The sequence below is a fragment of the Dermacentor variabilis genome, chromosome 2 (genome assembly GCF_050947875.1).
Source record: "Dermacentor variabilis isolate Ectoservices chromosome 2, ASM5094787v1, whole genome shotgun sequence".
In the NCBI taxonomy this organism is placed as follows: Eukaryota; Metazoa; Arthropoda; class Arachnida; order Ixodida; family Ixodidae; genus Dermacentor; species Dermacentor variabilis.
The window spans coordinates 224,333,403-224,356,804 of NC_134569.1; positions in this window are offsets into that span (position 1 = coordinate 224,333,403).

The following is a 23,402-nucleotide window of genomic DNA, read 5'->3' on the forward strand; positions in this document are numbered from 1 at the left end:
AGCACTCAGACATCAAGGTTGTCTTGGGCGCGGTAGATAAATAATTGACTGCATGATTGATAATTGACATTAATATTATTATTAATAATATTAATATTATTATTACTGTCTCTTACTATTATTATAGTTATTGCGCCTTAAGAAGGAAGCGTCACCATTATAGGAGCTACCCGCCGTGGTTGCTCAGTGGCTATGGTGTTGGGCTGCTGAGCACGAGGTCGCGGGATCAAATCCCGGCCACGGCGTCCGCATTTCGATGGGGGCGAAATGCGAAAACACCCGTGTGCTTAGATTTAGGTGCACGTTAAAGAACCCCAGGTGGTCAAAATTTCCGGAGTCCTCCACAACGGCGTGCCTCATAATCAGAAAGTGGTTTTGGCACGTAAAACCCCAAATATTATTATTATTATAGGAGCTGTTGACTAAATTTCTTGTGGTATTTTCATTTCGCTTGACGAGTATTTTATGTCCTGATCTTTGTCTTAGTAATGCTTCCCGCCCATTCCCTTTTGTGACCTACTATAGACATAAATCGACATAAATGATTATATACCTGAAAAATAGTTCTACAAATGCTTAGCTTTGTTGCTCCTGTATATACATGTTGCTACGACATAATTATGAATCGAAGGTCTCTCTGCAGTCATTCATAATGGTACCTTATTCTCGATGCATGTACTAAATGTCGATATGCTGAATCGGTAACAAATTTAATCTGAACCTCACGAAGTTGTGAACGCATGTAACTTTTTATGTATTGAAAATGTATTCGAGTTTTATGCAAAGAATACTTACACTGAACCGTCCATCGGGTTAAGCGATCCAAAGTTGTTGACCGTGTAATTTTCTTTTTCGTTAACCGAAACAAGTTCAGTGAAAACACATCTCTGCTTGTAGCCGTAGAAAGGTTCCTCCTCATAGGTCCTCATGTACAGGTAATATTTCCCTGGTGTAATGAGTGACTGCAAAAGAAAATGTTGATTATGGTTTTCTTGCACCTTCCAAAGAATACTGAATTCCAGTAATAAAGTGAGATGTAGCTCTACACGAAATTATAATGAGATAGAACGAGATTAATACTAGCTGACTTTGTAGAGATATATTTGCGCACATGTCCTAAATGTATTTCCTGTAAACACTGTTGTCAACAAAAGAACTTAGCAAGCCGACCTAAAAACAGAGAATCACAAAATTTGCCTCTAGAAAAGGCACATCTCCAAAGAAACCACCGTAATCAATGTATTACTGTAATAGCTTGCAATTCGCAGAATAAACTCAACAACAAGGCCCCAAGAACACTGCCGAACTGAACACGGTGCTGTGTCAGACACTGAACACCCTGATATAATATCTTTGCAACACTATAAAAGACTCCAAGAGCAAACCCAGCGATGAAATTGATCAACGTCATACACCTGTAAATGACGTCTCATTTTCCAGTTGAAGGATTAAGGTGGTATTGACAAAATGTTTGTTTCTTTTGATTCTATCGAAACTATTCGATAGTTTTTCTTTTATATCTCGATATATTCTCGTTAGAACTTGGGTTCAAAAGCAAAAAGAACAAGGAGTTTAGACGTAGGACTGTATTCTTCTTTGGACAATGCAAGACGGAGACCGCTATAGCTATTGCTTTTGTCTTTCTCGCCTACATAGAGCATACGTTTGTATAGAGCACCCGCTGAAAGAGCATCGTCCCAGTGCTACAGTACACTTAGCTGTGTACTTTGCTTTAGTGGCTAGACGGGGACGTGCCAGTATCGGCTGGGCTGCACTGCGTACGGCGGAGCGCCACTTTTTCATCACAACGACAGGTGGCGCAGTCATAGTCACCTGCGAGTTTGTTGTTTTCAAGTGCTGACGCTGCGTAATGGCAAAACAACAGAGTTATTGTTTTGCTCCTGGATGCACTACCGGATACGTCTCACCCAGAAACAAAGGAAAAGGGTCTCTCTCTTCGCAGTCCGCACTGATAATGAACACCACCAGGCTTGGGAACGTTCCATTCCTCAAGCTGAAAAGCTACTGGACAAGAACTGCGTTGTCTGTGAAGTTCACTTCGACAAGGCTTACAGTTCGCAGCTACGCACATGCAATCAACGGTAAAATAGTAGAAATTCCCCTTGATCCCCTTTCTCTAACTCCCGATGCCATTCCAACTTCGTTCCCCAAATTCTTTGCGTACCTTTCCAAGAAGCAGCCATCAAAAAGAAAGACAGCTACTTCGACTGGATGTGTGCTGCACAAGCGAAAGAAGGACAACCATTCTGATGAGTTTGACGACGGTGTCGTCCTATCAACTTCACATTGTGACAACAGCGACAGTGTTACAGAAGCAGGCTTCCCAGGTAAGCTCTGGGTAAGACACCTGATTTCAAGCGTCCCGAATGTTGTGTCATTTTTTTTGTGTGCGACCAGAGACGAAACAGTAATTTCAGAAGTTACTTCTGTGCTCTTGCAAACATGCAGATTTCAACCGCACTGAGTACGTACATGGATCATTTGTGAATAGGGTCAATGTTAGCAGCGTTATTGCTGAGAAAGAGTTGCTGTTTCAGATAGATGCTATGAGTCCTTGTGAAGGGTTGGAAATGCTGAGGAACACTGAGAATACCAAAACAAAATATAAAGTTTATGAAGGGAAATGTTACAGCCTCAGATGTTGCGGGATATCCCTAAATGAGGCAAGGCGCTTGTAATGCAAGTACCTTCGGAAGTTGTAGCTGAATCAAGCCTACTACAAGCGCACAAGAGCCAGACAGGCTAACGTTTCACGCAAGCTAGCAAGAAACAGTGCGCAACTTCGCCGGCAGAGACTGAGCATCGGCAAGCTGAGTGACAAGGTTAAAGGAACGAAGCATGCTCATTTTGAAAAAAAGTTGGCAAGCTTGTCGAGAAAGCACGAAATGCATGTTCGAACATGCTTCGAATATTCAACGACGAAAGGCACAAACGGAATGAATTTTGAGCAGGAGTAGGTCTTAGAATGCCTTGCGATGCATTTCAAGAGCGCAGACTTTTATCAGCCCATTCGAAAGCACAACGTGATGGTCCTCCCGAGTCTTTTATGCATGCAGCCTTACATGGGCCAGTACAAAAGTGGGTATGTGATAAATTAAAAGGTACTCGCGGCAGTATACCCAATAAGACAAAGGGCATTGGACACAACAACATGGAGTCATACTTATTGAGGAGCTAAAGCTCTCAGAAAACTTGAGGGTCAACAGAAATGGACAGATTGACGGATTCACTAAGCTCGGCAAGTACAGCAGTGGAGGGCAACCAGGAGTGCATTGTTACCATGGGCTGCCGGTTTTATTTCAGCCATTCACCGGCAAAGGGTAAGAAATATTCGGGGTTTTCGGCTCACGAAGTGGATCTACTGTCCAGAATAATTGTCTTTGCTGTGATCTGCCCTCAGAAATTTATTGCTTTCTTCACATGCGACGGCGTTTCTCGGAGTAGAATCATGTGGAAAATTTTAGACCTACCGGCTATCTCAAAAATAGGGTGTGTAAATCCAGCGCCCGGTGTACACAAGCCGATACCTACATTTCATTTCAGACTTTCCCGATCTTGTGAACTTTGTGCGTAATTCCATACCATCGAAAGGGCTCTTGACGCCTAAGGATGGGTATGCAACGAGTACGGGAAGGAAGCATCGAAGTTTGACACTGCGAATACAATTCGGCTGAGAGCAATGCGACATGTAACTCATAGTTACATGTCGCATTGCTCTTGAGCATTGCTCAAGCCTAATGGATTTGAAAAGATGCGAGTGAACCTGGCGTTTGGGTTCTCCAGCCACGAGGTAATGAGATGCCTTTATATATACAAGAATGAAGTGGATACGTGCTATGGTTCTCACAGTACAACGGCAATCTCATTGTTTTTCTCTATGACAAGGGACCTAATTGATTCGATGGTGGCTAGGTACAGCCGGAATAATTTTAGACACGACAGTGAACAAACCCAAGATATCAAAAAAGTTCTTAGATATACTTGATGTGGATGAGCAAGAATTTGGAAACGAGGGTGGATTCCTGAGCAAGGAGCAGCTGAAGGCATGCCCATAACCCTATCCAGCACCCTCTCTCTGTTCGCTTACGTCAAAGAGACATTCGCTTCAATGACTTTATGACCTCCTCTTGGTACCCATTGTGTAACCCTAATGGTCCAACAGTTACCCAACCAGCGAATCACATCACCTGCCCAGCTTCATTTTTTCCTCTTGATGTCAATTAGAATATCGTCTCTACCCGTTTGCTCTCTGATCCAAACCGCTCTCTTTCTGTCTCTTAACGTCATGACTAGCAATCTTCGCTCCATCACGCTTTGCGCGGTCTTTAACTTGTTTTCAAGCTTCTTTGTCAGTCTCCAAGTTCCTGCCCCATATGTCAGCACTGGTAAAGTGCACTGATTGTACACCTTCCTTTTCAATGATAATGGTAAGCTTCCAATCAGGAGCTGGCAATGTCTGCCGTACGCGGTCCAACCCATTTTTATTCTTCTAGGAATTTCCTTCTCATGATCAGGGTACCCTGTGATTAATTTACCTAGGAAAACGTACTCATTCAGACGCTCTAGAGACGCAATCGAGGACGACAAAAGGGTAGGTGGAGCGAAGAAATTAGGAAATTCGCGGGCGCTAGTTAGAATTGGTTAGCGCAGGACAGGGTAATTGGAGATCGCAGGGAGAGGCCTTCTTCCTGCAGTAGACATAAAACACGCTGATGATGATGACGATTGTAGTGGTGGCGGTGATGATTATGATGACTTTATGACCTCACGTTTGTGCCAGGACGCACTTGAAAACCTATTTGGTATATTAAAGCAAATGTCAAGCTGCGATTACCACCCGACCCCGGCACAACTCTTCGTTTCTGTGAACTGCCTCAGTTGTTTCGTTTGGTCCGGTCACCTACCAGCAGCATTACGTCACAAGGAGTTCTGAGCAGCCTCCTTGATCCACGCCACTGCAAAAAATTTCTTTATATGCAGAGCAAGCTGGATGATCTTGAATGATGTTCACGAGATGGTAAGGGCATGTGATTCGAAGCCAGATCATCGTGACATAATCAGATAAAAAAGCGACACTCGGATAACGTACTACGTTAGCGGGTATGTGCCCAGGAAAATGCTAATGAGAACAAAGTGCCAAGAGTGTTGTCAACTGTTGCTTCAACGAAAAAATTCGCGCGTGCTTCCGGAAGAGTCGTGCTTTCCAACCACATGGATAGATGTGGCTTACTTTACCCCTCTCAGGCAATAAATGACTTGGTTTTTGCGATGGAAGGTGTCTTCAAGCATTGTTTTGGTTTCAGTAAGTTCAAAGCTGACAGCATCATGGACCTCATTTCTTTCTTGTCAATAAATAAGCTGAATATGGTTGGCTGTGCGCAAGACTGCATGCAAATCGCCAACCAAGTGATACGGTTTTTCGACATCACGACGTTGCACTTCCTTGTCACAGGAGAGAGGACGCATCCAGACACAGAAAGCGAGAAAAAAGGAAGTACCTCAAGCTGAGGCGCACAACATAACTGCCTTTATATCAGCAAGAACAACGCAAAGCGTTTGTTTTTATATATATAGAACAGGAATTGTGGACATCAGATAGTGTGCCCACCAATATCTGTACATATCTGAAGCGCACATCCCACCTGACAATTATTGTTTGCATTACACGTTATTCACAGTTTCCGGGTATATGTCTCATAACTCTACATTGAATTTGCATTCCATTTCGTGTCCTATTCTTTGTGTGAGAGCTAACAGCCATGTGTATACAGTTGTCTACATTGTTTTATTGCCAATAAATTTTCGTTCTCTTTTATAGGACATCTATGAACGGTGCCACACGCGAACTTGGTTCATTGCAGTCTTCTAATATTGGAAAACAAATTTTTGCGCTTCCATTATGCTCAGTTTTGACAATTGGTGCATACAGTTCTACCTTTTCTTTCAAAATAAACAAACTTGAAACGAAACAAGATAATCATGGTTCACTCAAGCAGCACGTTTCAAGTGTTGAGGCCCGCACCATCCAGTAGACTATGAGGACAAGCGCCTGTAGCCCAAGGCACTAATAAAGTAACGCCAGACAGACCTGCATACAGCATTCCATAATGGTACCTTACATGCAGAGGCGGCACTGCCAAACCACAAACGACCGCCAAGCGCGCAAGCTTTCTCTGTTCGGTGCAAATATTAGTTTAGTTTCGTAAGCGTTGCACTGCGCGCTAAACTAAAGCACGGCGATAAAATTATTAAAATTTCCCAGTGCGTTCGGGATAGCAATGCCGTAGCATCGTCCTGAACAAACGTTGCCTCTACGGCACTCCCATGCCGACAGCTCCCCCTCTAACTACCATAACGTTGCCGCCTACGGCGAATACTGGAACACAGCGACAGTGCCTGGAGTATTCTGTCTAGTGTACCGAATGCGGCCGTTCGCGTTGTCACGGCGGTGATACCTTCTCCTAGCCGACGCGTGGTGGTGCTGCCAATTCCTTAAAGGCTTAAGGAGCGATAGTGGGTAATAGGAGACGCTGAAGTTTGTGCACGACGGACGTGTTTTTCGACGGCTCCGTGGCGGCGACGAAAACATAGGTTCTTGTGCATGCTTTGAGCTTGCGTTCGTTTCTTTAGTTTGCTTATTTTTTATGCATTTAAAATTTATTTGCTAGTTCTTTTTCTTTTTTCGCGTGCACGAGTGAATTCGGGGAATATTTGGATTTGCGAGATTGTGTGAGCGCCATTTCGTGCCGCGTGTTTCAACACATGCAACCCTGTGGGACGTTAAATCTGTACAGCTTTTCACTAGTAGTTTGGACGTTTGAACCCGGGTAACTGGCAAGAGCTTCATCTACCTTGAATCGGTCACAAAGGAAATGCGGAAACGCAAGGGTGAATGCCCCTTGTAAAGTCCAAAGCACACAGAACAGATGACAAAGGGATGCAGGGAGTGGCTTCGCCAATAGGAGTGGGTGAAAGCGTGACAATCGCCGGAGGCTCACACTTGGCTAGGCGCTCAGAGGCAGTTGTACAAAGGGTGGAAGGCGACAAGAGTAGTAGTAGAGACATTTCTAGGCCGGGCATTAGGCTTTCTCTACGAGCAAGAAAAATAAAAGCTCGTGGAAAATACCCACGGATGCAGACTTCTCGTATTAGCAGGTGGGCTAAATTACGTACTAAACAGAAAAGGGGCTGTACTAGCCCAGAACATGGCGAAGGAGGTAGACGACTTGCGCCAGCTGTCCCCTCAGGTGCAGATCGTGGTGTGCACGGTGCCTGTACGTCACAGTAACGTACAAAGAGCCGTTGGGACTTCTAATGAGGCTATATCGACAATGAGCCGAGAGAAAGGTTTCGAGGTTTTAGAAGTAAACAGGAAAATGAAAAGGTATGGCAGTTTTCAAGGACACGGGATTCACTTAAATCACAGGCTTGGACAAGAAGTTGGCCGGGGACTTGCTGATCGCGCAGTCGCTTTTTTTAGGGAGCCCACGGGCGCTCAGGAGGCCAGGGCAGGTAGTAATTAAGAAAAAGCTCTTTTAAGGGAAGTTCAGAATAGCATCGCCGTCGATAAAAGAAACAGGAGGAAAACAAGAAAGAGAGCTCAACATGCAATAATCTACATGAACATTCGGTGCGACAGAAGAAAGCAAAATCAGTAAAGATTGAGGAGCTGCTAAATTGAGAACAAATAAGAGCGCATGCGCGTATAGAAACGAACCTCGAAGACTCGCAAGAACCGCGAGCGATCGAGAATTATGTTTGGCAAAGGTGCAAGAGAACAAAAGCAGAAAGAAAGGGAGGGGGAGTCGGAATGTCCATCCATAGGAGCCAAATGAAAAAGAGTAAATTAAAAATTTCAAGAACATCTTTGGTCATCAACCACAATGAGTGGAAAGAAAACTTGGCTGGAGAGACATAATTGTGTACTGGAAATAATTGTAGAGAGAAGTATCAAGAGTAGGTGGAATGCCGAAGTGTTGATATTAAGGGTTTCGGTAATAATGCCGAGATTATCCTGTTAGGCGACATGAATACTCACATACGGGAACTAGACGGATATGCTGACAGCAACGGGAACTCAATGCTACATCTTTATGAGCGATATCACCTCGTTATTGTGAATAAAGGACGTAAGAATGGTGGGCAAACCACGTGAGAAGTGGCAGACCGGTAATCCACTGTGAGCGGAGGAAGCGGGCGGAAAGAGTGGAAAACGTTTAATTGGGCAGATTTACAAAGCACGGTCACATTGTACAAGGCTGAAAAACCCCGGCTCCCCGCTCTTCTTTGGAAAAACGGCCAACGGCTCTCAGGGTTGCTTGACCTGTTCCCCGAATACAGCTATGTTTAGAGCTGAAGCTCACATCCCATCCCACCTAGAAGTCGAAGTCCACTTGGAAAAGAAAAACATTCGAGTCTATTTGAAAGTACCCTGGTGTGTGATGAATGTGGTTTTCTCTTGGTCTTCCTCTTTCACTCTGATTTGCCAATATGCACAACACAAATCCAAGACCGCAAACAGGGAGTTTCCAGCAAGGTCATCAAAAATGTCATCAGCCCGGGGAAGTGGCTGCAAGACATTCACTGTCATTTGGTTCAGAGGTATATAATTCACACACAGCCTCTTTTTGTCGTGTTGCGCCACTACCACTGCTGGGAAGCCCCATGGGCCATAGGATGGTCGGATGATGTCGCTCTCAAGCAGAGTCACTGTCTGACGCTCGAGATATTGTCTATCACTGGCTGTGTAACGGTACGGCTGTCGACCGTAGGGTTTGGCGTCAGGCAGCAGCTTGATCTCGTGTTCGATGTCTTCAGGGCTGGTGCTGAAAATACCAGCATGTCGTTGTATAACGTGCTTCACGGCTGCTTGTTCTTCGGGATTGAGCTGAGCTCCGAGGCAGATGTCAGTCAGGGGATTGTCAGGGACGTTATCAAGTGGGTGTGAAGGCAACGGCTGGAGGAGCTTGTCTGGAGTGGACTTGTGGGGCACGTGGTTTCCAGTTGAACTAGGGCTGCCTTGTTGAGCTGTCTCCACAAGGGTTCATTCTCGTCCGGCTCATGCTCGAATTGAAGCGGCTCTGCCGTGGGCTGCGAGGGATGAAAACGTGACAATGCAGATGTTGTCAAAATTACTGCATTCGACATTCTTCGCAATCGTTCCTCTTTGCACTGTACGACAACGTTGGTAGATGATTGGCAGATCACATGCAGCTTTGGAGGTTTGAAGTGGAGTTCCAGCTTGAGCTGCGTAAAACCAATCCTCTCCTAGAATGAGGGGAAGGGCGTTCCGTTCAAGGACGGCTGCTTCGACAACTGCAGATAGAGGTCCAACGGTGATCCTCAAAAAGGCAGATCCTTCCGGCATGACGGTGCTTCCGCCAACAACAAGCAAAGGTGGCTTGGACCACGGTTCGATGTTGAGGTTTGATGCTAAGCTTGCTGCAAGAATGGTGACATTTGAGCCGCTGTCTGGGAAAGCACTGATCTCGACCAGTCCCTTGACTTGAGCGATAGCGACGGCACATCTGAACTTGGATCCATACAGGGTGTCATCGACACGGCCAACACAGGCTGTTGGTGCTTTGGGGACTGTCGGCTTGTTGTCACCAGAAGGTTGGTTTGGTGAAGTACATTTACTTGCAAGGTGACCCTTCTCTTGACAGTTGTAGCACACCGCATCTCTCAAGTCTTGTCCTCTTCTGTAGGCTGGGCAACAATACTTAGCTGAAATGGCTTCGTACCTCGACTCTTAGTCCGCAGGTGGTAGGCTATTAATACGAGGAGGCTATGTCATGCGTGTGGTGTAGTGAAACGTAGATGGTCGAGCAGTCTGCGAGGAGTTCACAGTACTGTCGATTCTGGCAGTAGAACTCTGGAGCTGGGGGCGTCCCGGCTGTCTTGCGAATTGCTCTGCTGACTTGACTGCGGAGATCGGATCAGGCGGGCGTGGTCCAATGCTCTGTCCACTTCGGACACAATGCTGAGGAAGTCGTCCACGGTACGAGGTCGCTGAACAGCGATAGATGTGGCTACCTGGTCGTCACGAATGCCTTGAACGAGGTATTCGATGCGTTCCTTGTCAGTAGTAGCGTGACATGATCTTGAGCTTTGCAAAGGTGTACTGCTGCAGGCTCTCTCCGGCTTTTTGTGGGAGGGCTGTGACCTTCTGTTGCCACTGTATGATCGAAAGTTGCTCACCAAAATGTTCTTGGAGTCCGGCATTCCAGATAGACCATGTGGTAAGCTGTCGCCCTGTTGAGGCATGCCAGTCTGCTGCGACTCCACGTAGCTTTCCTTGCGCTATGGCGAGGAGAGTTGGGTCTTCTCATGGTGCAAGTCGTCGGATGCGCTCGAGCTCTTATATCCAGTGCTTGAAAGTAGGGGTACCACTTCCATTGAAGGTAGGCAGCGAAGCTGAGAGGTCTGGTAGCGTTGTCACGTGCACTGGGTTCGCGTGAGTTGCTATCGTGGTCATCATAATTGCCATGTTTTGGTGAAGAAAAGCGGTCATACGCTGCATGTTCTCTGCTGGGTCTGACGTGAAGGTTGGCATGGCTGGGAATGGCGTCGTAGGCGCTGGCATGTCGGGAACGACGCTGAATTTACGGGCACGCATGGCGCGGGTTCGTGGTTTGGTGGTGGGTCTTGCGCGGTATCAACCAGAAGTCGGTCGATTCGTTCCTCCTTGTTGCCGGTTGTGGAGAGGTTTCGGCGTTGCAGCTCAGTTTTAATCAACTGTGCATTCAAGGTGGCGAGGTCTTCTGCGGTGGCTACACGCCAGTTGATGAACGAAATCGTTGTTGACACGCCGGGCTGGGTAGGCTTAGGCTTAGGGTAGGCTAGGTAGGCTTAGGTTTGGCGTTCAACAGCGCTCAGTCGAGGGCACGACGACCTACTTGGCGGCGAAGTGGCTGTGGCAGGTTGCTGATGTCGACTGCGCCATGTGTGAGCGGAGGAAACGGGCGGAAAGAGTGGAAGACGTTTAATTGGGCAGATTAACAAAGCACGGTCACATTGTACAAGGCTGAAAAACCCCGACTCCGCGCTCTTCTTCGGAAAAACATCCAACGGCTCTCAGAGTTGCTTGACCTGGTCTCCGAATACAGCTATGCTTAGAGCTGAAGCTCACACCACCATTCATTACTCTCTGATGACAGAACAAATTTACGATAAGTTGGCAGAAATTGACATTAACGAGGAAGGGTACAACAGCGTAGGTCGTAACCATAAACACATCGATTTGAAGATGGGATATGTAGTTGGGGAAGAGAGCAAGGAGCGAAGAATGGCCAGACCAAGTTTGAACTCTGAACGAATAACAAATAATTGTCACAAGAATCGAAGAACTTGGCAAGTGGTCAAGCCAAAAGAGGGCATATAGTGATCTAAGTGTAATTATGACAGAAATATGGCAACAGAAGCGACATGCTTGCAGGAAAGGAAACAAGAAACCGAAAAGCTGGTGGAACATGAAGAAACGAGAAGCTATCGCCGAACGACAGAAAGCATCCTGAGAACCCAGGCAGGTAAAAGAGCGCAGTTGCCGGGGGATGATGTAGCCAGACAATGCGAATTATACCGCGAGAAAAAAATATATATTGTTCAAGTATTGGTCCAAGCAAATATCAAAGGTGAAAGTGAACATTGGTTGTCTGAAGTTCGTAAGAAAAAGAAGGCTGCATCTAGAATTTTGTGGAACCACATAAAAATATGATGCAGGAAGTCTGAAACAATACAACATATACTACACAAAGATAAGAACAAACTGGATGAGGACGCGGCATTAAATTACATCCGGAAAATAACAGCGAAATCTTTCCAAGGCAATGGCGGTGTTGTATTTGAGAAAAGAAGAAGCATGAAAGTGAATGAGATGGAAAAGGAACTTGTGCTGATATATTTCAACTGAGAGAAAGGCCAAGAGAAAACTCCTGCGTGCCCAGCCACAGAGCCAGACAAAGTTTCCGTTAAGTTTAATAATGAATTAGGACTAAAATGCCAGGAAGCTTTGTTGAAAGCAGTACGCCAAAAAGTTTAAAAGATAGACGAATACCAGACAGTTCACGACAAAATAGAATGAATTTAATTCATAAAGGTAAGGTGGGAAAAGACAGAATTCGCTCATATGGACCGGTGACCATTACATTATTAATAAACAGGTTAGCAGTGCAGGCGAATAAATTAAAGCTGCAAGCATGGGCAGAGAATAAGGGCATATTAGGAGAACTTCAGAATGGATTCAGAATCGGTAGGCATGTGGATGATAACTTATTTGTCCTTACTTAGTGTATTGAAATATACAGAGTAGAAAAAAAGATGTTATATGTGGCATGAATGTTATATCTAGCAACAGGTCAGCTTTGTAAATGCCGCTTCTTGTAAGGTACGACTGGCGTTCACCATCGTCACTGTCGATGGTCGGCAAGGAACCACCAATGCTGCCTCGGTTTAGCCCAGGGACTCAGAAATTGCTGAACAAATGAATATTGCACTAGCCCTGCTTGATATCTCACGAGATGTCATCTATAGCGATTCAAGTTCTGCAGTGAGAACATTACATAAAGGCACCGTTTCCAAACAATCCCTCGGACTTCTTGGGGGCATGTCCATCACGCAACACTTCATTTATTGGTTTCCTAACACCTACTTCGTTCCTCATCCGCGGCTCAGTAGAACTCAAGCATTAACACAAACGTCTGCTACAAGCTGATACGTATCTCAATCCGTGGCTCCTACATAAAATCTATCCGGATACTTACAACGATGGTACTTGCCGCGATTGTTGAGAAATGGCCACGTTAGAACACATGCTTTGGTGGTGTGCCCGGTCACGCTCTATCATCGATAACAGCTCGGCCAGATGGGAGGGTACAACTGGCCAAATGGGAACATGTTATAGGGTACAATTTCCCACAAATACGTTTGTTTCCACATAGAACAAGGCATTGTTAAGTATGATGGAATCACAACAACAGGAAACACCATATTCTTCTGTTTCCAAATTTGCATTACAGCGGAACAATACTGGGCAAGAGTATGCTTACCTTCCATGCATCCTGATATTTGGCTAGCTCTGGCCTGCGTTCAATAAGCTCCGCTTGGCCAAAGTAAGCAGTCGTGGCAAGAAGCGTCATACCAAGCAGAGAAAAACCCGCAGTTTCTTGTGGGGTATACATAACGCCAATATGCGCTGAAAATGCGTTCTGCCAAGAAAAAGAAACGGACCATATGAGACACTGTGTAGATTCATAAAGAATGACGTAGCAGTTTCGTACGAAAGGCGATGTATTGATAGCGATAGCAAAAGCATCATACTCATAGAGGAAGTAGGGCTTGTAGTTTTCGGTGCAGCAGAGGTTGCAGAAAATATTCGCTTACGAACTAAACAAGCGTGGTGTCACGCGTCCATAGACAAACATGAATTCTGTTCATTCAATGACGGCGAGCCTTCGTGGTTGCTGATGCTAGAGGAGTGCGCCAGCAACCACGAAGGTATTCTACTAGCAACCAATTGTAATCCACCCGGTATTGTAGCTTAGTGAATATGGTGTTGGCCTGCTAAGGGCGAAGACGCAGGATCGTATCCCGGCTACGGCCGCCGCATTTTCATGGGAGCGTAATGCTAAAAGACTCGTGTACTTAGAGTGATGTGCACGTTGAAGAGCCCCAGGTGGTCCAAATTATTCGGAGTCCCCTAATACGGCGTGCCTCACAATAAAATAATGGATTTGGCACGTAAATACTCTTAATTTAATTTAATGCCCTTCATTGAGCACGTTGTGCACATGCGCAGCAGTCGTGATCTGGCATTCACGAACGTAGCAGTGACTGGCCTCCTTTCAGTTCCACTTCCTGTTTCGGTTTCCGGGAGCACTGGCCCGTGTTCTGTGGCGAAGCGCGTAAGTGCATATTGTAGGTTCTTTAAGACAAGTAGCTCACTGTAATGCCATTTCTTGTGGGGTACAATTTTTTTTCACAGCGCACATGCCCGCTGGCCCCAGAGCACATAGCCAGTGGAATACATGCGGAGGCCTGAGTGCACATACCCAATGACACATTACCAATGACCCCAGTGCACATACCCAGTGGCACAAACCCAGTCACCCCAGTGGCACATGCCCAGTGAAAATGTGCAGTCGCACATAAATATTGGCACATAGAGGCACATACCTGGTGGCACGCACCCAGTGGCCTAAGTGCACGTGCCCGGTAGCCCCAGAGCACGTACCCAGTTGCCCCAGTGGCACATACCTAGAGGCCCGAGTATACATACCCAGCCACACATAACCAGTTGCCCCCGTGGTAAATACCCAATTGTCCCTGTGACATATAATTTAGACTGCACTATCACCGCGATCGGCCCTCGAAAGCGGATAGGCTTGCCTGCCACAAAGTGGTTGAGCTAGGAGAGGCATGCTTTGCAATAAAAGATAAAAATTGCTGTTACACCTTTACCTTGGCTTGATACGCCCACGCTGCTCACTGCCTGGGTTCATAGCAGCTTTAAATCATATTCTCTAGCATTGCAGGGAAGACCCCCCCCCTCCTGTACCACTTTATCTCCTGACCACTCCTTCGCCTGAAGCGTGGGAAGTGATACTCCGGAACCCAAGCCTGGAGGTCAAACTTCGGGCCGCTGAAACGGCCGAGGAGGTGCCTGTAACGCACTGCCTGGTAGCCAGCCCTCACTAAACGAATTCGACGAAATAAAGTTGTTTCCTCCTCCTTCTCCTGTTACGTTTCAGGCAATACTAGGACCACATATACCCCTCCACAAACGGTAGACACCATGTTGTATGCCAATATTGACAAGTAACAGGATGCAGAAATACAACCAGCACGTTGTAGTGACCACGAAATAATTACTGGTTTGTATTATGTCATTGTGCAAGCATCTACACGTGTCTTGAAATTTGTGTTTTTTGCAAGCCCGTCGCTTTCATGCTGTGCAATTAAATTGCTTGCGACCCTGCCTACGGATCGTCATTCTGGCAAGACCTTTTTCACTTCTCTATACTATAAAAAAGCAGGTGAGACATCCACCAGTAAAAAACATTTTCCGATGCATTGGCTTTTCAGAATTGCTTTCTTCCCTTTCCGTGCAAGTTATTTTAAACGCACTACCACCGCATCTTAAACGCAGCTACCGCCGCCTAAGATGATATACTAAAGCCGACGCGAAGCTCAAGCTTAAAACGATGTTATGTTACCTGGATGCGCTCTCGATATTTATTGCATGTGCAGCGCCCGCATGGAACGTTTATTTCGCATGCGTTCTCATAAAGCTCTGAAAGACGGAGTATACGACGCCAACCACACTTCCAATTCAAAAACGGTACGTTAGGCCGCACGCCGCAAGAGCGAGCGAAAACTGGCTCGACTTGGCTTAACCTGCTCGCGATCGCCAGTTTTTGTGGCTAGATGTTTGCATAAATATAAAGCGCTTATTTTTAGTCATTTTTATTCTATATTTGAATTATGTTCACGCGACAATAGTATGTAAGGTTCGGCGATACCAACAGCGTCTTTTCTCTCTAACGAAAAAAGCGCATATCAAGCCGTATGCCGCCGACGCCGTATGCCTTAAGGAGCGTGGTTGTGATTGCACTCTGTGTTTGCATGCAGCCTCAGTAAATGTTATAGCATGCGTCTTGCCGCGTGGGCAAAGCGAGCTTAACTGGCTGCGCATGCGCTGTCGCATAGGTTGTAGCGCACTGCTATCGATGGCGGCGGCGTGCATGCGCCTCAACTCTCCGTGTAACTGCTATCGAAATGCGTACGAGAGGAACAATGCACACGATGCAAGAAACGCAAGCTGCTGGTGGGGCATATGTTGAAGCTTAGTGAACACTTAGGGCAAGCTTTCTGTGAGCTGGATTTCACACATTCTGACAAAAAAAAGCTTTTGCTAAGAACGTGTTAATTTTCTAATAACAGACGCATATTTACGCTCTTTTTCTTTTTCACTGTTTTTTCATATGTATCCGAAATGAAACCATACGCTTGATCTTCACAAGCAATCAATAAGTGGTGAAGTTGGTACCTCAAAGAAATACTCTTACAAAGCGGCGAGTGCCACGAGAAAATTGCGCACATTTCCCAGCACGTACGGGGGCGTGGTGTCACCCTTGGATACGACATATACGACGGTTTGCTTCTATACCTGTCGAGGAGCGAAGCAATCAGCTTATAATATAGGGACCTTGCACGAAGCACTTCTCCGGTTGCCCTTTCTTTAAATGAACTCTCGCTGTCTTCCTGCAAGAACGGTTAATAGATGTGAAAACTTTACCTGCTTAATGAATAACACTAGAGAACGAGTACTTGAAATGCCCAAGGGTGAATGTTGCACGCTCATGATGAAGATAAAATGCGAGATTTTGGCTGTGGCTAAAACACCTACCATTAGCAAAGGCTGTCATTAGCGTGCCATTGGTTAAGTGAGCTTCAACATTTAGCATTCATTGGTACAGCAGTAATCGTACAAGCAGCACGTGGTCCTTGCATTTCATTTCTCGCGAGCTTTTACATACGACAATGACGCATCCTCGATACAATGGAATATGCAATGGAATACGTGCTTAAACATATTTTTCTCCCGACGTTTGTCAACTAAGAGTAATATTTCTGATAGTGTACTGCGAAATGTCTTTGATGTCATCGTTCAAATTAACTGCGACCTCGCTTCATAATTTTTCACATTACTCCTTCTTGCTTGCGTAGGCATCAGTATTTCTACAGAAATCATGGTATTCGCTGTCACAATCGAAAAAAAAATATGTTTTTGTCTATATTGTCTATATCAGAACTTGTGCATGCGGAGGCTTTCACTCACCGATCGGCACGGATGGTGAAGAGGCTCGTTGTAACTAGTTTCTTCATGAAACGGAAAGCTAGCCTTGCAAGAGACCCTTGCTGGTAGACAGAGGAGTGCGTTAGTGTTATTGCTCCCTTCGCGCACGCTCGAATAATATTCAAATGAAAGGAAAACCAGTCAGGCAAACGGGGAGGCAACCTTGACGCCTTCTCGCCTAAGGCACTGTCGCAGCGTTCGGGTAAATTACGAGCATTTGCGGCCGTTTGTCGCCTAATTATGCAGTCAGCGAAGATGTCGACTTCTTGAGAACGCGTCTTGCTTGTCCTCTATCATAGTGTGATGTGATACAAATCTCTGTTCGATTGACTGCACAGGTCACGTCACTCGAACATGTACTTGACCATAAAATATGCATTAGGTAACTGCGCTGTCGTGAAGCTACAAATAAAAACAAAAAGAAGCTAAAAAAATTAGACAAGCAGTAAGAAAAACCAATAAGTAAACAACAACAGGATAATTGTAAGGAAAATGACGGCAGAAACGAGAGCTAGTACGCTCACGGGAAATACGGGTTCACTCCGTGGAACGGGTCGTTTTTTTTTCTGTTTCTCAGTCATCGCGATAGCGGCGACTGACATTGGCGGTGGCGACAGACGCACCTCCGCCAACCGACACGTATAGTGGATTGAGCCCACAACAGCCTACACTCTGAAAAGCATCCTGTATATATATATATAAATAAATAAATAAATAAATATATATATATATATATATATATATATATATATATATACACGTACACACACACACACTATTACTCCATAGGGATTAAGTGAAAAAAATTGACGGTGAGCCTTCTCTCTAGTTCACAGAAGAAAATGATCAACGCTGCACCAGAGCAACTCAAGCGGCGCTAGAAAGCGATTTGATGTAGGCTTGGTATTGTTCTTAGGAATAGAGTTACAGGGGCTGATATCTGACAGCGGTAACCGGGAATCCTTCAAGAGGCCTTTCTTCTGCGCTGTATTTGTATATGGATGCAGGCCCTTTAAAGGAGGACACACCGAAATCTACATGTCTTTGACACGTTGCTGCGTTGCCTATTACTCTGTATTTTTTACATCATCACAGAAGGTGATTTTGCCCAATGACGTCCACTGATATTCATGGACTAACAAAGGACAATTGTATTTTCAATCAATCAATCAATCAATCAATCAATCAATCAATCAATCAATCTTTATTTTCATTCTGTCAATGATACAGAAAGAAGGACTGTGAGAAAAAGCTGTTTTTCAGAACAGCTTGACTAGGCCACAGCCCCATGGAAAAATTTCGGAGCGGTAACAGCACTACCGTAAAATAAATCAAAAATTGAAACTTAAGAGACAGCGTAGTATCATAGGGCACACACTAAGTAAAGGAAATGCTAAGGTAATACAGAAGTAAAGGCAGTTTTTACAGACGTGAAAAAATAAATACAAAGCAGTTTCTTAGAAAAATGAATATCTGAAATGCTATCAAATTACAAATGTCTAGAATAAGTACACTGAATGTACAGGAAAAAAATATAGAAATCAATTTGTTACAAATAGTTACATACAACCAGATGAAACAATTCGATACGGTTATGGATTTGATAAACGAGACAAAGTTTGTAGTATAACCAGTGTTAAGTAGTAGAAATCTCAGAGCTATACATCACTGTCTAACTTGCGGTTATCCTGATATGAACAATCAAACAAGTCATAATTGTTAAGGTCATAGTGATTGAGAAGGGACGGAAGAGTGCAAGACAAGCGCTCTTTTCCGGTGTTTAATCGTACTGTGTCTACTTCCCAATTTGCTCCATGACGCGTTGGATAATTTAAATGCCTAATTCTTAAATTGGCCAGAACGCGCAAATTTGTCATCTTCCTACACGTTTCTAATTTGAATTTTCTGCTTAACGTATAACTGTATGTCTGGTGTATTTTAACTATTCCTGAACTGCAGAAGAAAACATTTGTAGATGCCGCAAAAGGTGCATTGAAGATATCCCTAATACATTTCTTCTGAACCAAGTATATTTGATTTAGATTAGTGACCGTCGTTGTACCCCATACTAGTTGGCAATAGTTTAAACGAGAGCTAAAGAGCGAGTGATAGAGTAGAACCTTGATTCCTTTTGGAAGTAAGTATCGAAGCCGACCAATCACACCTGTCACCTGAGCTAATTTTTGCAGAGCATGCCTTACGTGGTAATCCCAACTCATATTCGCGGAAAAAAAATATGCCCAGACATTTAAAAAGGTCAACTATTTCAATAGTGTGAGTACTCAGTACTATGTCTTCATGAGGTGAAGTAATTTTATTTTTTGGTCGGAATATAACAGCCTTTGTATTATTTTCGTTAATACGCATAGCATTTGCTGCTGACCATCTCTAGCGTTTTCACTGTGTGATTACAAGTTCTGATAAGGTCATGAATATCGTGCCCTGAAAGAAGTATGCTGGTATCACCAGCATATATTATGTATCTCGCTATTTACAATGTCATTAACATAGATAATAAATAATAGTGGGCCTAGAATACTGCCCTGTGGCACTCCACACAGCAAAGGTTTCACTCCGGAAATAGAGTCGCTTATCTGAACGACCTGCTGTCTGTTCGATAAATAAGAGTCAATAAGCGTTAATGCTTCTCCACGAATACCATAGCAATGCAATTTCTTTAACAATATTTAATGGTTTACTAAATCAAATGCCTTTTAAAAATCAATAAAAATACCGAGAACGAGCGCCTTATATTCAAATTGTTTAAGAATATACTCTTTTTGCTTCAGGAGCGCCAGTTCAACTGATTTATTTTTCCGAAAACCGAATTGATTAGGTGCAAATAAATTATATTTGTCAATGAAACCTGAAAATCGATTGTGCAGAATTTTTTCGAAGGGCTTTGAGAACACAGGCAAGACAGACACGGGTCTACAATTGCCAAATTTGTATCGGTCACCTTTTTTGTAAAGCACGGTTACTTTTGCTATTTGCATATTTAAAGGAAAGACAGAGTTGGCGGAGTATTGGAATGAAAATTCAGTGAAAGACTCTTCTAGGCACAAGACTTTACTTCTAATCGACCTCGCATTTAGGCGCACGCATCTGCATGAATTAGGTGGTAGCCGAATGTCACTTCGGTCATTTGGCAGATAACAATGGTGATTTGTCATTTAAGTTACTTTCACAAAGGAACATAACGGTGATTAGATTGTCTAGAGTCGGTTAAGGTCAGCATAGCTCCCAATATGAACAGCACGTGCTCCTTTCGTCTTCCGCACAAGAACCTTACCGTGGCTCTACCAGACGTATTCGTAGCCTTTATCCTTAGCCATTTTGTTTGATTCTCGGTGCAGTTCCCGGCAGTGCCGCGTCAGGTTCTCTTGAATAAAAACCATCGGGTCGGACTGTTTCGGCTTACTTTTGTTCGTTAACTACGCATCCCTTGTTTATTGCTGAACAAAGCGAACAATTATTCCTGGAATTGTCTCTGGTCTTGCTGGTAGCCTATGAACAGATACCACGTCCGATTGGACCACATGGGGAACTTTAAGTTTGTGAGCGACTGTGTTTAGTGATGCAATCAGGTTTTCATGCGGCACTACACGGACCCCATGAATTTCCAAGTTCAGCCTACTGCGTCTGTATTCTAGGTCATTTGTCTGTCGCTCAAGATAACTTTGTGTGGTTGCGCGAGTGGCATGTTTTGCCTCCAGTTCTGCTACCTTCTTTCTTAGCTCTTTAATTTCATTGTCCTGGCGACTGATTGTTTTTTCAAGATTGTCAAATTTGTTTGACATGAACTGTAGACTGTGCTCTATCTTTTGAACCTTTTCTGTCAAATTCGGAAGACTTTCAAGCTTCTTATAAATGGAAGAAAGAATTGCTTTCATATCTGCACCATCATGGTTGTTACTTTCTACGGAAGCTGATCCCGGACTGCGGCAGGGCGGACACCGCCAAGTTTCCTTCTGTGCAGCATTTTTACCATTGAAAGATTTTTCTGTGATTCCTGCACACTTTCCTAAATGATACATGCGACGACATTCGCTACACTCTACAGCACAGTCGTCAGATATAGACAGAGCAAATGTTGAACAAAATGTTGACATTGCAGGAAGCAAAATGTTTTCGGCAGCGGAAGCAGCAACAGCACTATGCAAAAATTGTTTGACTTAATTACTGACCTGCAACAACGTGAAGACAGTGCCGAAAGTAAGCGGTGATTGCAGGGTGCTGCCGCCGCTGCCGAAATCACCACCGCCGCAGGAAGGAACGCTATTTATCTTGATGTGGTCTGCTGAATATGGCGCCTGCGCAGTAGTCCCGCTTTACGAGGCAGCGCAGTCAGGTTGGTCGAAGCTTCCGAAAATGTAGGCAGATGATCCTTTTTGCAGCTGACCACGATGGCGAACTTTTCACGGGCCCAAGTGGCAGGCACTGCTATGTCCAAATCAGCGTCTATTCCTGCGACCACGTGAAGACAGTGCCGAAAGTTAGTGGTGATCGCAGGGTGCTGCCGCCGCTGGCGAAAAAAAAATTGCCACTTAATTTAAGTCCTCCGCGATCACAGACATCTCCTATCAAGCTAACCATGGGGAAAGCACACATGAGTACCGACGCTCATGCTTAAAACAGCTCACGCTTAAAATTGAAGCAATGTAAGCGAAAGGCAACTGATGCGCTACGTGACTGGCGATTTAATAACCGCTGGCAAGCTTAACAACTTGCGACATATCTGCAGCAGACGTGATGTCCTTGACAAAGCTGGGTCGTAAGCAGGTCTGATCGCCACGGCTACAGGGTCATCGTAAGCTTTACAGTTTCACCATTGATTATTTTATTGAATACGCTGCCCCCACGTGCTAAAGAAGGTTACTGCATTCCCTATGTACGATGATAGTACATTTATACGGAATTCATCAGCAGTTACCCGCTCTGTACACTACAGGCCGAATCCGCTGCTGTTTGTTCCCAGCGTTTCTTTCCTATCTCACTCTCTCTGTCTGTGCGTGTGCGTTCGTCTGTACGTGCGTGCACGTGCGTGTTCCTTTGTCTACGTGGCGCAAGGCGCAATTCCAGCGTTCTGGGCTTTGTGCACTTCAGGGGAAAGCCCAAGTTCTTGCTCCTGCGCTGCTTGCTCTTTATGCACTGCAGGTATCTTAGGTTTGACGCGGAAGTGCCCATGTGCGTCATCTAGTCTTGCTGGCGATGCTCACAGCTTCTGAAGAGAGGCAGAGAAAGTGTATTTATTAAAATTCTAGAAATTGGATACGGCGCCTTCTTCTTTCTTCTAACATCGGAGTCACAGGGGATGGGAAATGGCTATATGAGTAAAGGGGTCCTCAAGAAGAACGCGACTGTTTTTTCAATTCTCAGCTGTACTTGCGAGCATCAGTGACCGATTACAACGTTTTGCAGGCTGGTGAGGATAAGCTTTGAAGAAGTGGATGAGCAGCGCCAGGTGTACATACAATGTCAATGTTCAGCTTACGCAGAATATTTTATGATGTGACCATTGACATATCGTTGGTGCTTTTCAAACTTCACAAGATTCGGAAAAAAAGTACTAAGGCGGAACTGCAAGCGACTTTTTAATCCAATGCCTAATTTAGTGGGAAACCTGCTTGTACATGCCCGAGTGCTCACCACATATATACATCACAGCATAGTCTTGGAAATGAGCACCGCGTCGGTTTAAAGGCCCGTTGCGCTGCTGAATTCAATGTCGCGAGTCTGATCCCGGCAGCGGCGACCGCATTTGGTGAGTTCGAAATGCAAACAGGCTGGCTTAATTGAACGTCGGTGCAGCTGCACAAAAAAAAAGACAGGTGGTCAAAATGTTCCATAAGTTCTTCCTCACAATCAGATCGTGAATCCTGCACCTAAAGCCCCGAAATTTTACCGCAATAGCGTTAGGGGCCTAGCGTCGCCCAAAATGCGGTGTCGTTGTCGGTGGAGCTTCCCGTGAGCGAAAATTTCCGTACATATTTAGGGACATGTCTATACCGCGCCTTGCTATATGACATGCGGTATATGCTGGTTATATTGCCACACCATTCTATCACTAAAGTTTATCATACCTTGTCTGACATTCTTGACAAAGTTATTTCTCGGAGTTTTGAGAATGACAGCCCAAAACGAATGTCACGAAATGAAACACCGAAAGCGCACGGCTTTTATGTTAAATCTTCTCAGACATAAATATTAAAAGTGCTAAAGTGCTCCGGGATCGTCCCATGCAAGAGACCGCGTTTCTACCAGAAAGTCCGCCTTCGTGCATAGCGTTCGCAGCCAGCGTTTCCCGGTAAACATTAAGGCCTCTCCAGATAAATATATACTTCATCTCCCAAGTGCCTCGCAGCACTGCCGAAAGTGCGAGGCGTACACAGGCAATGTCATTGCGCAGCGGTATAGAGTTCCGCGCGTAACTGACCCATTATTGGCTACACTCGAAATTTTTATTTTTGCTCGCGACATGATACGGTACCGCGATACGTCGCGTATCGCGGTACCGTATCATGTC